This window comes from Equus quagga, chromosome 19 (genome assembly GCF_021613505.1).
Source record: "Equus quagga isolate Etosha38 chromosome 19, UCLA_HA_Equagga_1.0, whole genome shotgun sequence".
In the NCBI taxonomy this organism is placed as follows: domain Eukaryota; kingdom Metazoa; phylum Chordata; class Mammalia; order Perissodactyla; family Equidae; genus Equus; species Equus quagga.
Genome location: NC_060285.1, coordinates 23,332,884 through 23,345,376, shown reverse-complemented (window position 1 = coordinate 23,345,376; position 12,493 = coordinate 23,332,884).

Sequence of the window (12,493 nt, the reverse complement as noted above, 5' to 3'; positions counted from 1 at the left end):
GTTCTAGCACCTACTAGTTTGCACAACCTTAGGCAAAATAGTTAAATTTTTTAAACCTCAGTTTCCTCATCTATAATGAGGTGATAATACCTGTACAGAAAAATAATACACAAAAAATGGTTAGCACCATGATGCCTGGTACCTATTAAGTTCTCCATAAAAAAGTATTGTAACTAAGGCAGGAGTAACCACACAGAACTCAAGGTGAGGAAGGGACCAAGGTGGAATTCAGACAGAACTTGGAGGAGTGCCATGGGGTCAGGCCAAAGAAATGATGTCATAGGTCTATCAAAAGAGGCCTGGTTGCCTTCTACCCTGCTTAATGCATGTGGAAAAGGACCTAGGTGACTGCCACATCCCAAAGTGAGGCGAGACTCTTTGGGGACCTGACATTCTCCCCTACAGCCCAGCTTGGGCATCCTTTGCACTCCCATAGCTCATTGTGTTCCCTCTATCTTGTTCTCAACTCAGAAATCTCTGTGTGGGCATCAGCATCGCATCTCATCTCCCTTGGTGCTCCACTACATAGCATACTTAAGGAACCCAATAATGTTCACTGACTTGGCACTGACAATTGAACAGCACTGATAGCTGACTGGTCGGTCTGAAAGAGTCTTGATTCCAACACTTGGGGTCTACAGCCCTCAGTGTATTTCTTACGTCTATACTCACTTGTATTATTTCCTTTGCTTTAAATATTTTGGAATTATCTTGCCCCAGCTACAAAGTAAACCAGTTTAAAGTGCTCAACTTTAGACTGTGTAAAATTTCTGAGGTCCACAACCCTAAGAGAAACCTCAAACTGACTTCTGTCCCCTTCCCACCTCCACCCTCTGCTCCCCCATCAAAAGTTTCTAAAAAATCTTACTAGTAGTAAACTATCTAAAAAGGCTATTTTTTTTTTAATTTTTTTTTTAAAGATTTTATTTTTTCCTTTTTCTCCCCAAAGCCCCCCGGTACATAGTTGTGTATTCTTCGTTGTGGGTTCTTCTAGTTGTGGCATGTGGGACGCTGCCTCAGCGTGGTCTGATGAGCAGTGCCATGTCCGCGCCTAGGATTCGAACTAACGAAACACTGGGCCGCCTGCAGCAGAGCGCGCGAACTTAACCACTCGGCCACGGGGCCAGCCCCTAAAAAGGCTATTTTTTAAATAAAGTTTTCTAATTAATTTTCCCAAAGAAGAATGAAAAAAAGCAAACACTGTTTCATAATCACATATGTGCATATATACATACACACCGGGAAAACTTAGTTCCTCTTAGTGGAGTCGATCTCGGTGTGTTTGTGAAAACTCAATTTGCAGCCTGGGAAAGTGATATTTATTTGAAGGAGCTTATTGCCGAAAGTGAATCATAAATCTGCTGGCTGTTGAGACTTCAAGGCAGGAAGAACAGAGGCAATTATTAGTCTGAATGTTCCACTGACGATATGAAATCTTTGTCTTTCAAAGCATTTGTTTAAGTAAGAAAAAGTTTGCCCAGCCCGGAGAACGTTCTATTGTGGGAAATGAAACTTCTGAAACCTCCAAAGCTTATTTATATATTTGCTAGGCTTCTCTCTGCCAACTTCCTCCTCTCCCAGAGCGTCCGTTAATGCTAAGAAAAGCCTCCAAAAAGCACACATTATAAGCAGAGAAAAATCTTAATGAATGTAATATATTTCACAAATCTGTTTTATCTAGCAAGGAGATGTCCTTCCTCTCTTCATCACTCATCTCTTTTTTTTCCTTTTCTTTTAATGTTTTTCTCCTTGATTCATCCTAGGGAGTTTTGTTCTCCTCCAAAAAATAAAAATAGAAACCCAAACAATCTCCTGACTTTTATTCTCTTGCTGTCATTTCTATTTCTTCCTACCTACTCAAATTTCTTCATTTTGGGAAACCAGGGGAAGGGGGATGGCCCTTAAGAGCCCTGTGCCAACCTCCCTTCTCTAGCTCCACCAGAGGAGAAGCAGCCACGCCAAAGCCGAGCTCCCAACCATGCACATGTGGGCTGTGCGCTTGAGAGATAGTCCTCGGCCAACATGCATGCCAAGTTCGCCTCCCCCTGCTGGCCCAGCATGCTCCTTCCCTCAGCTGGTGTGTGCTCAGGAATGGCTAAGCCATCCTAATATAGAGCCGAACAGCCCCATATTAGCTGTCAGCTGTAGACAGAGATTTTTCTATCATACAAGGCATTCCAAATCCAAAAGATTTAGGAGTTATCTGCACAATTTCCTCCCAACACTAGTGCGAGTTGAATGCGTTTGTATATAATTTGATTCTCCTTCCCATTGAAGCTGTGCTACCTAGAGCACACCTGTGAATTGAGATTCTCTGAACACCTTGCTAATCAGAGCATGGTTCCTGGGCCGGCTGCATCAGCATCATCTGGGACTTTGTTAGAAAGGTAGTGTCTCGAGCCCTGTCTCCGGACCTACTGAATCAGAAACTTCATTTTAACAAGATCTCCAGGTGGCTCGCGTGCACATCGGGGTTTGAGAAGTTCTGTTAACACCAAGTGTGTACGAGGCAGCTGGTGTTTGAGTCGGAGAAGTGAGAGGGGGCTGCAGCTGCTAAGCCTGCTGCTTATGCTGTGCCACACCCTCTGCAGGGCGGTTTGTACCTGTGGAGTGTGCCGGGCACCCCACCCCTCCCCCATCTCTAACTGTCTTCCCCTCTCCATCTCTTGGCTACACTGGACTGTTGGGGCCTTGGTCTCCTTAAGTGCAGGTGACACTGTGCGTGGGCCGGCCATGCTCTTCCCTCCCTGCTGGTCTGCCGGTATCTGTGTGAGCTGTTATCAAGGAGACTGATGCCTTGACATTTACAGTTCCTTTCCCAGAGAGGAGCACAAGACCTTTCATGAAAGCTGCACGTAATCCTCTCCAATCCCCTGTAGAATGGGGAGGGGAAATGCATTTTAAAATAATCCCATTTGATTCATCCCACCTATATGGCATTCTCTCCCCTTCTTGAGTAGAAGGAAAACAAATAACGAAAGATGTACTGCCCCTGGGGAAGTGTGTGTGTGTGTGTGTGTGTGTGTGTATACGCATGCAATATTTTTGTGTTTAGAAAAGGCTTCTAAATTTAAGCAACTTTAGGTATTTCGTAGGATTTCTTCTGCCTCTACAACGATAAGCATTTCTCTGAGCATTCCATTCCCCATACCTCAAACCCTGACTGGGTCCCAGAAGCCCTTAACCCCAAGCATTAATAGTCCCACAGGTGCAAGGGCTGGAGACCACATGTAGTGAATGGGTCCCTTGAGCTTTGTCTCAACTTCACACTGAAGACGCAAACCCAAACCACATCATCAGCTTCTCAGCAGACACTCTCCACGCCAAGGCGGAATAAACACTTCTCCAAATGCATACCCATGCATTTTAGTTCCTCTTTTCTCTGGGTTTCTCATCTGCCCAAGCAGCCTCCAGCATTAGGCCTTTAGCTGGGAATCACGAGTTCTTCCTTTTTCTTCTTTTAGGCAGACAAGAATGTGGCAGGGTGGCCTCTGGCTGACGCTTCTCCCAGACAGCCAGGGTTCCAGTCAGTTTGTCATGGTTTCATTCCTCTGAATAACCTGACACAGTCCTAAATAACCTGTCAGGTTCATCTGCTTGAGACTCAACACCTCGGCCCTGTGAAGAGAGCAGGGTCTGGAAGCTTCCAAAGGGATTGCGTCTCCTTTTGGGTCACTGTCGGGCATCACACCTTCTCCCAAAGCACTTGTAAGAGTTGTCAGATGTCAGTTGTCAGATGTCAGCCTAGGGTTTTCAAAATGCCTCTAAAAACAAAAAGAAAGAGATGGCATTTTCCTTTTACTTTAACAGATGCTGTTTCCTGTTAGCTTCCTGGAAGTGCAGGAGTAAGAGAGATGGAAATGAGCAGCTAAGGAAAGGACTGGACCTCTCACAGAGGTACCCACCATTTGTTGTTCGTTGAATGAAGCATCTGGTCCTCTGTCCCTCTGGGGCAGCCTCTGTAAGAACATAGCAGGGGCCCCCTGAACTCACCACTGGGCTATCCAACGTTTGCAAAGTCCAGGACCCCTGCTTCTCTCAGGAAGCCCCCACCCTATCACCAGATTGACACAAGAATCTGCTCTATTAGCCACAAAATAAAACATGGCTTCTCAGAAGCAAAACTTTTTACCTAAGATTCCATTTTGTTTAAACCCAGTTAATTCCACTGAACCATGACCTCAGGGATGTGTTATGAACAAGGATGAATGTCATTGTTTCACTGAGTTCCAGCAGGGAGGCGTCACTTAGACTCTGGCCAGTCTGTGACTTTTCTGTGAGTCTTAGGTGTTTGGGGAAAAAATCCAATTTGGACATTTTAAGATCCTTAAAAGGATCTGGTTGGTAACAAGGAGTGACATGCTTCCCACAGATTAACTCAAATGGAAAATAAGATCAGTCTAAATGACCCCCATGCATATTTCTGGAATAGTCCCAAAATGGAACGTCCTTCTCTCACAGTGTATTTTCTAACATCATTTGTTAAATCTACTAAAGAAAAGAACATAAGTGTAAGAGTGTACCTCATTTTAGTCCTTTGCTCTAATTCTGCCCATATTTAGAAGCTATCAGATTGGATGGCATACAATCTTAGGTTATAGCTGTTTCCATTCTGTGCAACAAGTATTTGCTGTCCCTACTGAGTGCTGGGGGGCACTGTGGGGGATACCAAAGTGTGAGACTCAGTTTACCACACAAGGTTGTGACCCACAGAAAGCCAAGCTGGCCTTTTCTCACCGGGAAGTCAGCCTTAGCCTGGAGTCTCATTCAAAGAAATACAGCCAAAAATAACCAAGAAACAATTTATATCTCTATTGAAATCCACTTAAAATTGTCCAAAGAAATCCCACTCATAACACACAGCAAAACTGATCGAAACAAGCTTTTCCTGTCACCTTTCATCTACACAGATATCTTATCTGTGTGTGTGTGTGCATTCATATGCATTGCACACGCCCCCAAAAACTTTCTCCCTCTCTGAGCTTCCAAAATCTCTCAAACTCAACTCCCACAAGATTTCTTCTCTTTCTCCCTTCTCAGCATCTGTATCTAATACTTTTCTCTTGTCAGTAGTTCTCTGACATTTCCAACATCAACCTGGCTGGCCTCTTCCAACTTCTCCTGGTCTCCCCATCACCCACAATCAGTAAATGATGGCCCGGGAGCCCCCCTGGCAAGACGCAAGCTCCTGGGAGAGATGGTAGGAGGTGTAGGCCACTTCTCCTCAACAAGCTGAGGAGGGGAAATGCTTGAATATTTAAATGACAGTCTTTCCCTATCAGGAGGGAATTGTTTAATAAATACTAATTGAATATTTATTTTGTGGGTTAAGCATTACCCAATGTGAACTCTATTGATAAAACAGACATAATCCCTGCCCTCAGGGAGATTGCTGTCTACAGGAGAAGGCAATTCCTAATAATCGAGTAATTACTATTGTGATGAGTCCTGCAGCCACCAGCAGGTATGCCTCTAATCCAATGTCCCTTAAAATGCAAATTAAAGTGGTCAAATCCCATTCCACATCCAGTGTTAATTCCAGAGCTCTCTTGAAGATATCTGCAAAATTCCCCAGGAGAGAAAGATAGGGGAATGAGGTATATTTTCCTGCCTGTTGAATTCTCTCCCATTTCCCGCCTCTGCTGAATTCTTGTTCTCTGCTCTGTGCCTTGAGGTCAATCCTTTATCTCTCTGATTCTCCACTCATTCAAGAAGGGAACAAAGCCTGTGATGTGTAGCAAAACTTTCGCTGAAGTTTTCTAGGTCACTGCCAAAGAGTTACACTCCTGCATGACACAGCAAATAACTTAAAACTACATATTAGTCATCTCATCTTAAAAGTCTTTTTGGCCACCATGACACAAGGGATTTCTCACTGGTCTGCCTACTCCAATTAGCACCCAGTCATGGACCATCTTGCCAATGCACATGCATGCAAGTGCGCACATGTGCACGCGCACACCCACTTTGTCCAAGTAATTCCAAATTCCTCTCACTCTGGTATGCACAGAAATTCAGTTGTCTCCAACTCTTATACTCAAACTCAGCTCCAGGCCCAAACTTGGATAGCCAAAATCTTCAGTTACTCAGATGAGCAAAAGAGCTAGCTGCACATTCAAAAACAAAAAGAATAACAAATTTACAGTCTTTCCTCTAATAGGATCCACCCTACTTTATCAAGTGACAACAAAAATTATACCAACAGTGAGAGATATAAAAGTTGTCCCTTTCTGTGTAAAAAGATTAGACCAAATACTCTCTAAGATCCACTAGGCTATACTTTCAAATAGAGTAGGGACAGTGTCTGTGTTATTCTCTGCTACGTCTGGTACCTAGCTATCACAACAAATGTTTTTTGAATAATTTATTAAAATCCCATTCAGTGCCACCATTCAATGATTCTTTAATATTTGTAATTCTTTTGTCTTTTTTTATTTTTCTTATCATTCTTCTCTCACATTTGGATGAAGCATAGAAGAAAAGTTTTAGTCAAAAGAGTTAAAGTATTAAATCTGGTCTATTACCGTATCAGTTAGGATTACTTCAGCTACAAACTGAAGAAAAAACTTGAGACAGCGTAATGATAAAGAAATTTATTATTTCACAGAATACAAAATTCAAAGATGAGGCTGTCCCAGGGCTGATGAAGTCAGCTGCTTGGCAACATCATTGATATCCAGGTTCTTTTCAACTTTCTACTCTGCCATGTTCAGTGAGGTCCTCAAAAACATCTTCTCATAGTTGCAAAATGGCTATAGTTGTACCAAGCTTCATATCCGCACACAACAAAGCCTTTCTCTGAGTCCTTCATCGGGAACAAAGATAACCTTCCCAGAAGCCAGTCCATAGACTTTACCTCACATTTCATTGGCCAAAACCACATTACATGCTCAGTCTTAAACCAATCTATGGCAAGGGAGATGGAATAACCATGGCTGCCTAAGACTAATCAAGATTCAGCTCTTGGATTTGGGACTCCAGAGTCTCAGAAGAACCCAAAGTCCCTGAAGAATATGGTCACTCCTCACTTGAACAAAATTGGGGTTCTTTTAGCAAGGATAAAGGAAGGAGTGTCTGCTGAGTAGTCAATCAACAGTATATGTCATAATAACTACCATAAAAAAGCCATTCCAAATGTGATGAGAATTATTTTGAATGAGAGACTAATTCCAAATGAAAGGAATGTTTTTAAGAACGGGTCACTGATTAACCCAAAATTGTCAATATTCCTCTCTTTTTCTATAAACTTTTAATCGTATTTTATGTCCAAAGTAATTGGGAGTATCAGAGATAAAAATTGTCTATGTCTCCCTTACTTTGATTATTTAGGATTCCTGCTTTAATCAAAAACTTTTCAGAGGGAGGTATTCCCATCCCTTACGCCATGACACTGAAACAAACAAAAACTACACACAATGCATTACACCAGACTCTAAGCTGCTGTTATTTATTTCAAACACTATACAACGCGCCTTCTTAGAAATATTCATTATCTTGTGGAAGTTTCTCTCCTGGATACAAAAATAGAACACACAAGAGCTAATCATTAATGCTAGCGACCACAACAAACGGTGACAGATACTGAGACTGTAAGTGTCAGGCCATGTAATGGAGATCCAAAGAGAAAGACAACACACCTTTCACCATCTTCATTGCCCTTGATAAGTCACAGACTCTTATGGATGCAAGTGACAAAAATCCAACCTAAACTATCTTAAATAAAATGGGACTTTTATTGACTTATCAGGACATTCTCTGTGATTCTCCCTAGAAAAGAAACTTCCTTCTAATTTAAATTTCTGTATCATCTTCTTTTAGAATTTTTTTTTTTTTTTTGGAAACAGCAAAAAGTTTAAAGGCTTCTACTTGCTTGCCAGATAGCACAGCATGATAAATATTATAGCACCCAGATTACCATCAGCAGAGTCCCAGTAGCTCACATCTGCTTGTGGAGCTCCCTTTACAATCAATCAGGTGTATTGAAAAGGTCTGTGTGATGCCGAAGGGAACAAAAGTCACCTGTGTTTGTCAGTTTACTCTAATTTGTACACAAGATATAATTTGCTACACCGCAGGTCTCTTGCTCAAAGAGATTCAAAACAACAAAAGCAAAAATAATCACTACTATTCTGAGAGTAAGATAAGTGATAGGAAATCTAGCTGTGATCAGTGGGGAATTACATTAAATCTAAGCCATACACAGGAGCAAAGATTTTTAGTGGAGGAAAATGCCTTAAAGTTTATCCACTGTAACTCCTCACTTTATAGATGAAGAAATGAGGTCAGTGGCCTTGTAGTTAACATAGCCAAGTGAATACCTAAGTTGATTTTTATTTCCTCCTCAAACCCAACCAGACTGCCATTAAAGAAACAGGAAAGGTGTAAATCCAGTAGGCAAAAGAGAAGAAGAGAGGAGATATATAGTAGACCGAGACCAGAGAGAGGTAGACAAGTGGTGGTCATCAACTTAGCAGGCAGAGACGGCTGGAAACTAAGTGGCTCCAGATGGAAAATCCAATGGTGAGAAAACCTGCTTGTGCCTCTAAACTCCGGAAAGGCATGGGAATTGGTGACACCGGGGACCTCTGAAGAGTTGAGGGATGAGAATGAAGATCCAGAAGATTGGTTAAAAGTCAGGATAAGAAGCCAGTAAATCTCCTAGGTCCCCTTTCCAACTCTACTTAGCCAAGAGATTGTTCATCCTACACTTTGGCAGAAGGTGGGAGGTTTCCATTCTAGAAACACTGAACCAGAGAAGCTTCACCCTAGGGCAGTGGAGGAAGGGGTGAGGCACAACAGGCAAATTATACTGAGTTAGTAATGATGACAATGATGATAGTAAAAATAGGTAACTTATTGAACACTCATTATGTCTCAAACACTGTAGGCACTTTATATGCATTGATTCACTTAACCCTAAAAACTATCCTATAAAATAGGTACTATTAGTGCCTTCATGTTACGGATGATGAAACAGATCAAACAGGTCACAAACAACAGAGCAGAACTTTGAAACCAGCCAGTCTGACTTTAGTGTCTGATTATTAACAACCATACAGGAGACCATCATCCCCCAGTCATGGTTTCCAGAAAGCCGCCATGCAGATGTATAGCTCCAACAGTAAATTCTATTATTCACTTCTAGAGAGGTTGAAGAACTACGGAGAAAAGACATACAGGTTCTGCCTGATCAAAGTTACCAGTCAGCCTGACCCACCAAGCACCTAGAACTTTTACTCAACTTTCTAGAACCTTACAATGCGTATGAACAGACAGCCAAGGACAACATATATTTGAGGGAAGTCTCTAACATGAAAAAGAGGAGCCAAAACAAAATGGAAAAATGGAATTCAGAGAAAACAGAAATAATGAATGCACAGGAGAAAAATCAAAAGGAAACCTGCATATCTCAGAGAAATAAGAAAAATATCACATCCAAAAAATAAGTGCAGAATACTATTTTTAAAAGAAGAAATATACACATAACAAAAAAACCATTTTAATCTTTTTTCAAAAATGACACCAGAAATTTAAAATTTTAATAAAAGAATCAGAAGTTAAAGTTGAAGAAATTAGAAAATAAAGAGATTAATGGAAGAGAAAAAACAAGAAAACTATATAATCAATCTAGGATTCTAATATCATATTAATAGGAGTTCTACAAAGGCAAAAAACATAAAAAGGAGGGGAGGAAATTATCAAAGAAATAATACAGGAAAATTTCCCAGAACTGGAAAAAAAAAAGGGGCCTCTTGAGTGTCCAGCACGATGACCAACACAAACAGCTCCAAGGTGCATCATCACAAATTACAAAATCTCATAGCATCAGGGATAAGAAGATCCAAAAAACTTCAGAGAGGACAAAGAAAACATGTACAAAGAACAGAATCAGAACGACACTGGATTTCTCAAGAGGAATTCTTGAAGCTAGTAGACTGGGGAGAAATACCTTCATTATTCATAATTTTGAGGGAAAATAATTTCCAAACTAGGTTTATCTGTTTCTCCCACCTCTCCTGCTCTGCCCTGCCCTGTCCTGCCCAATCTAACTTGCAGCCAGCTTCAAATCCAGAAGAAATTAAGTACATTCCCAGGGGCTCATGGACTGGCCTGCACTGGACTTGGTTGGGGTGGTGGCAGCAGCCGCTAATGGAATCCCACCACTGCTGCTGTCACTATTCCAAGGAATCCAATCTGGACAACTCTCAGTGGCTTCCTCAACGGGGATTTCCGTAGTTTGTTGCAGACTCTGACTATTCCACCTTTATGACAGGTTTCCAGAATCTGACCTTTGGAGCTACTAAAATAAGTTCTATATTTGTCTTCTGTTGGCTGCCATAACCAATTACCACAAGCTTGGTGATATGTAACAACCCAAGTTTGTTATCTTACAGTTCTGTACGTCAGAAGTCCAGGTAGTCCAGTCTGGTTTCTCTGCTATAGGTCTCACAGGCTGAAATCAAGGTATAGGCCAAGCTGAGCTCTTATGTGGAGGCTCTGGAGGAGAAGCTGCTTCCAAATGCATTCACACAGTTGGTAGAATTCAGTTCCTTCTGGATGTAGGGCTGAGGTCCCCACTTCCTTGCAGCCAAAACCTTTCTCAGACCCTGGAGATCTCCCCTTATTCTTTGCACATAGCCCTCTACATCTCAGGGCCAGCAGCAGCACATCAAGTCCTTCCCACACTTGGAATCTCACTGACTTCTCCTCCTGCTGCATCTCTTCTGCCTCCAACCAGAGAAAGTTCTCTGATTTTAAGGGCTTATCTGATTAGATTGGGCCCATCTAGATATTCCAGGATGATCTCCCTATTTCAAGTTTTGTAATCTTCAACACATCTGCAAAATCCCTCTCGCTGTGTTCCACAATGTGTTCACAGTTTACAGGATCAGGATGTGAACATCTTGGGGGAACCATTCTGCCTATCACAAGAAAATAAACTCAATTTATTATGGCAATAGGTAAATCTATTTAGTCCTTGGCCCCTCACATCAGAATAAGAACATCCTACTTTTATATGTATCTGAGAAGACCAGCAATTAGTAATACAACAAAATTTGAGGAGTTACCATGTGAAAACAGTGGCAGGCTTTGGGAATTCAAAAGTGACTGAAACACAGAGTCTACTCTCAAGATGCTCACAATCCTGTAGAGGAGATGATAGAAAAATAATTATAAGGATGTGTGGAAAATGCAATGTAAGACAAACTCAAGAGGTTTTTTTGAGTTCTGATGTCACCCTTTGAAGGGCAATCAACAGACAGAAGAGGTGTTTTTTATTATTATTATTATTATGTGTATTTGTGGCTTTTATTTATATTTTTATTGAGGTAATACTGGTTTATAACATTGTATAAAATTTCAGGGGACACCATTATATTTCAACTTCTGTATAGACTGCATCACGTTCAACACCAAAACTCTAGCTGCCATCCATCATCATGTGGACACACGTGCCCTTTACCCCTTTTGCCCCCTACTTCTCCTTCCCCCTAGTAACCACCAATCTATCCTCTGTATCTATGTGTTTGTTTGTTTATCTTCCACACATGAGTGAAGTTATACAGTAATTGTCTTTATCCATCTGACTTATTTCGCTTAGCGTAATACCCTCAAGGTCCATCCATGTTGTCGCAAACAGCGACATTTCATGTGTTTTTGCAGCTGAGTAGTATTCCATTATATATATGTATACACACTACATTTTCTTTATCCGTTCATTCATTAATGGGCACTTAGATTGTTTTCCTGTCTTGGCTATTGTGAATAATGATACAATGAACATAGGGGTGCATATATCTTTTCAAATTAGTATTTTCATGTTCTCTGGTTAAATTCCCAGAAGTAGAATCACTGGATCTTATGGTAGTTTTATTTTTAATTTTTTGAGACATCTCCATACCATTTTCCATGGTGGCTACACCAGTTTACATTCCCACCAGCAGTGTATGAAGGTTCCCTTTTCTCCACATCCTTTCCAACACTTGTTATTTCTTGTCTTTTAATAATAGCCATTCTGATGGGCGTGAGGTGATATCTCATTGTGGTTTTGATTTGCATTTCCCTAATAATTAGTGATGTTGAACATCTTTTTATGTGCCTCTTGGCCAGCTGTATTCTCCTTTGGAAAAATATTTGTTCAGATCCTCTATCCATTTTTTAATTGGGTTATTTGGTTTTTTGTTGTTAAGTTGTATGAGTTCTTTATACATTTTGGATGTTCACCCCTTATCAGATACATGATTTGCAAATATCTTCTTCCAATTGGTAGATTGTCTTTTCATTTTGCTGATGGTTTCTTTTGTCATGCAGAAGATTTTTAGTATGATGTAGTACCATTTGTTTATTTTGTTTGTTTGTTTCTCTTCCCTGAGGAGAAATATTCAAAAACATACTGCTAAAACCGATGTCAAAGAGCATACTGCCTGTGCTTTCTTCCAGGAGTTTTATGGTTTCAGGTCTTACATTCAAGTCTTTAATCCACTTTGAGTTA